Genomic DNA, 5,000 nt, shown 5'->3' with positions numbered 1-5,000 from the left:
AACGGACCCGCTGGGTCCAAATGTCTGCCGCGGGCGGTCCTGCTGCGGTCGCGGGTTCGTTGGAAACCTCTCCTGCTGCTGGCATGGCCACCCTCCCCCCCCCGCCCGACTGACGACCCTGCGGGCCCGGCGACCCGGTGTCCCGTTGCCGCGCGGGGAGTGATCCTCGGGGCCGTGCCGGGCGGGCCCAGCGACACGAAGAGAGTGGGGGGGGGGTCGGAGGGAGTGGCACTGGGGGGGTCGGAGGGAGTGGCACTGGGGAGAGAGGGGTGGGGGAGAGAGTGCCCCCCCCCCCCCATTAGGGGCGAGTTTATGCAGTCATCAGAGTTTATACCTAACCTCATGATGCTTTATTAGCCGGATAGGCTGTCTGACCTCGCCCCCAGTCCCTACTCCTTCCACTGGATTCTTCTTATACCCTCTTTTTCTTCGTGCCCCCCCCCCCCCCCCCCCCCCCCCACGCAGGGAGGGTTCCAAGAGGGAGGAGGGAGGGAGGGAGTCCCGGGGCCGTGAGAGAGAGAGAGCCTCATTAGCTGCTAGGTTCACCTCATTAGCTGCTAGCTAACGCGTCAGACCTTTTACATTCTTTAGAGGATTGAAACCTCAGGGCCTTTAACCCCCGTTCACCGTTTACACTCAACGATCCTTCCGAACAAAACCCTTACACATCTGTCCGTCCAACTGACCCCCGAGATACCTAACACGCAGATTAACACGTCAGCGGTGATCGGCGTGTCATAGAGGAGTCACAAAGACGGGCAAAATAGAGTGGTTGAATAAAAAATACTCACTCAATTGGCCGTGATTTAACGTAGCACACAATGATGCAAAGCCCATGCAAAGTCCAGTGGCCCAAGCAAACAAATAAGATAGATCTGGCTCGGCGTTCCTCATCTCCACATCGTCACCCAGCACGCCGACGCCCAATAACAATTCCCCCGCAAATTGTGCACCTCGAGCGGCAGTACTTTAAACGGCGCCGTCTTCGGCGTGGACGGCATGAACCAAGTCGGCAAGCATCGTCACCCAGCACACAGACGTCCACTAACAATTCCTCCCCCCTGCAAATTGCGCGCCGCGAACGGCAGTACTTTCAAGTATGCCGCCTTCGGCGGGGACATCGTGAACCAAATCGGCAGGCAGGCGTCGTCAGCCGGTCGACCGACCCCCAGTTGCATTGCCCCAACGGCCATTGTGCACTTCGAACAGAACAGTGCTTTTAAAATATTCCGCCTGCCGCGTGTACATCATGAAACAAATGGAAAGGACGAACCGGGCGTGCAACCGATGCACGGAGAGTGACAGGTCGTCAAGCAAGTCCGTGGCAATCCGTCGGCCGACTCGGCCGCGGCCAGCAGAGGCGTTTTGGCCCGGGCGCGCCGAACTTTGCGCGCCCTCGGTATGCGTAACACTAGCACATGCCTTCAAAACTCACTACAAAATAACCCCAAAGTATGCCGCCTTCCCCGTGGGCCTTGTTACCAATATCTTGCCCTGCTTCCTGATGCCCTTATGGGGTCGGCTCTGTTCTTGCAGAACCCTCAGGTGGTGCAGAGTCTGGGCCATTTTATCAATATCTTGCCCTGATTCCTGATGCCCTTATGGGGTCGGCTCTGTTCTTGCAGAACCCTGAGGTGGTGCAGAGTCTGCGCCTTGTTATCAATATCTTGCCCTGCTTCCTGAAACCCTTATGGGGTTGGTTCTGTTACAAAACCCTCAGGTGGTGCAGAGTCTGGGCCACTTTATAAATAACTCTGCCTGCATTAGGGTCAGGGTTAGGGTTAGGGTTAGGGTTAGGGTTAGGGTTAGGGTTAGGGTTAGGGTTAGGGTTAGGGTTAGGGTTAGGGTTAGGGTTAGGGTTAGGGTTAGGGTTAGGGTTAGGGTTAGGGTTAGGGGTAGGGGTAGGGGTAGGGGTAGCGGTAGGGGTAGGGGTAGGGGTAGGGGTAGTTTGAACTACTGCCGCTCCAGGCGCGCACTGTGCGTGGGTAATTTTCAGTGGGCGTCGGTGTGCTGGGTGACGATGCCGCCCAGACTCTGCACCACCTGAGGGATCTGCAAGAACAGAGCCGAACCCGCAAGGGTATCGGGAAGCAGGGCAAGATATTGATAACAAGGCCCAGACTCTGCACCACCCGAGGGTTCTGCAAGAACAGAGCCGACCCCATAAGGGTATCAGGAAGCAGGGTGAGATAGTGACACCATTTGTAAAACCGGCAAATCCCACCCAGGAAACATTGCAAAAATTGGCCTCTAATGCTGGAACGTGGGTAAAGCCAAACAAACACGACACGTTTTAAAAGAACGTTACTAAAACAGCCTGGGATATGCCCATGACAAAGGATAGGCCGAACCTCACCAGAAAAAAAGAGAGGGAGACCACGGCAGAGCTGAGGGATAAACATGAGATGGTGATAAAACCAGCAGACGAGGGGAGCAGTAGGGTTACAAATTAATGTCAATATGGGGCCTGCTCCCACTGGGTAATAGACAAAAACATAGAACAGGGTGACAGGAGAGACTGGATAGCACAGAGGATAACCCGTGAGCGAAATAATGGGGTGTATGCAGTTCAATGTAAGGAGTGTACCTTACGGTACATAGGGGAAACAGGTAAAACAGCCTCAGCGGTGATCGACGTGTCAAAGAGGAGTCACAAAGACGGGCAAAATAAAGTGGTTGATTATAGACAATAGACAATAGACAATAGGTGCAGGAGTCGGCCATTCAGCCCTTCGAGCCAGCACCGCCATTCAATGCGATCATGGCTGATCACTCTCAATCAGTACCCCGTTCCTGCCTTCTCCCCATACCCCCTCACTCCGTTATCCTTAAGAGCTCTATCCAGCTCTCTCTTGAAAGCATCCAACGAACTGGCCTCCACTGCCTTCTGAGGCAGAGAATTCCACACCTTCACCACTCTCTGACTGAAAAGGTTCTTCCTCATCTCCGTTCTAAATGGCCTACCCCTTATTCTTAAACGGTGGCCCCTTGTTCTGGACTCCCCCAACATTGGGAACATGTTTCCTGCCTCTAATGTGTCCAATCCCCTAATTATCGTATATGTTTCAATAAGATCCCCCCTCATTCTTCTAAATACCAGTGTATACAAGCCCAATCGCTCCAGCCTTTCAACATACGACCGTCCCGCCATTCCGGGAATTAACCTAGTGAACCTACGCTGCACGCCCTCCATAGCAAGAATATCCTTCCTCAAATTTGGAGACCAAAACTGCACACAGTACTCCAGGTGCGGTCTCACCAGGGCCCGCTACAACTGTAGAAGGACCTCTTTGCTCCTATACTCAACTCCTCTGGTTACGAAGGCCAACATTCCATTGGCTTTCTTCACTGCCTGCTGTACCTGCATGCTTCCTTTCATTGACTGATGCACTAGGACATCCAGATCTCGTTGAACTCCCCCTCCTCCTAACTTGACACCATTCAGACAATAATCTGCCTTTCTACTCTTACTTCCAAAGTGAATAACCTCGCACTTATCTACATTAAACTGCATCTGCCATGTATCCGCCCACTCACACAACCTGTCCAAGTCATCCTGCAGCCTTATTGCATCTTCCTCACAATTCACACTACCCTCCAGCTTAGTATCATCTGCAAATTTGCTAATGGTACTTTTAATCCCTCCGTCTAAGTCATTAATGCATATCGTAAATAGCTGGGGTCCCAGCACCGAACCTTGCGGTACCCCACTGGTCACTGCCTGCCATTCCGAGAGGGACCCATTTATACCCACTCTTTGCTTTCCGTCTGTCAACCAATTTTCTATCCATGTCAGTACCCTACCCCCAATACCACGTGCCCTAATTTTGCCCACTAATCTCCTATGTGGGAGCTTGTCGAAGGCTTTCTGAAAGTCGAGGTACACCACGTCCACTGACTCTCCCCTGTCAATTTTCCTAGTTACATCCTCAAAACATTCCAGTAGATTTGTCAAGCATGATTTCCCCTTCGTAAATCCATGCTGACTCGCAATGATCCTGTTACTGCTATCCAAATGCTCAGCAATTTCGTCTTTTCTAATTGACTCCAGCATCTTCCCCACCACTGATGTCAGACTAACTGGTCTATAATTACCCGTTTTCTCTCTCCCTCCCTTCTTAAAAAGTGGGATAACATTTGCTATCCTCCAATCCACAGGAACTGATCCTGAATCTATATAGAACATTGAAAAATGATCTCCAATGCTTCCACTATTTCTAGAGCCACCTCCTTAGGTACCCTGGGATGCAGACCATCAGGCCCTGGGGATTTATCAGCCTTCAGTCCCATCAGTCTACCCAAAACCATTTCCTGCCTAATGTGGATTTCCTTCAGTTCCTCCATCACCCTAGGTTCTCCGGCCCCTAGAACATTTGGGAGATTGTGTGTATCTTCCTCAGTGAAGACAGACCCAAAGTAACGGTTTAACTCGTCTGCCATTTCTTTGTTCCCCATAATAAATTCCCCCGTTTCTGTCTTCAAGGGACCCACATTTGCCTTGACTATTTTTTTCCTCTTCACGTACCTAAAAAAACTTTTGCTATCCTCCTTTATATTATTGGCTAGTTTACCCTCGCACCTCATCTTTTCTCCCCGCATTGCCTCTTTAGTTAACTTTTGTTGCTCTTTAAAAGAGTCCCAATCCTCTGTCTTCCCACTCTTCTTTGCTATGTTATACCTCCTCTCCTTAATTTTTATGCTGTCCCTGACTTCCCTTGTCAGCCACAGGTGTCTCTTACTCCCCTTAGAGTCTTTCCACCTCTTTGGAATAAATTGATCCTGCAACCTCTGCATTATTCCCTGGAATACCTGCCATTGCTGTTCTACCGTCTTCCCTGCTAGGGCCTCCTTCCAGTCAATTTTGGCCAGCTCCCGCCTCATGCCTCTGTAATCCCCTTTGCTATACTGTAATACAGACACTTCCGATTTTCCCTTCTACCTTTCCATTTGCAGAGTAAAACTTATCGTGTTGTGATCACTGCCTCCTAACGGCTCTTTTA

The sequence above is a fragment of the Rhinoraja longicauda genome, unplaced genomic scaffold (assembly GCF_053455715.1).
Source record: "Rhinoraja longicauda isolate Sanriku21f unplaced genomic scaffold, sRhiLon1.1 Scf000232, whole genome shotgun sequence".
In the NCBI taxonomy this organism is placed as follows: Eukaryota; Metazoa; Chordata; class Chondrichthyes; order Rajiformes; family Arhynchobatidae; genus Rhinoraja; species Rhinoraja longicauda.
This window is presented reverse-complemented; position numbering follows the sequence as displayed.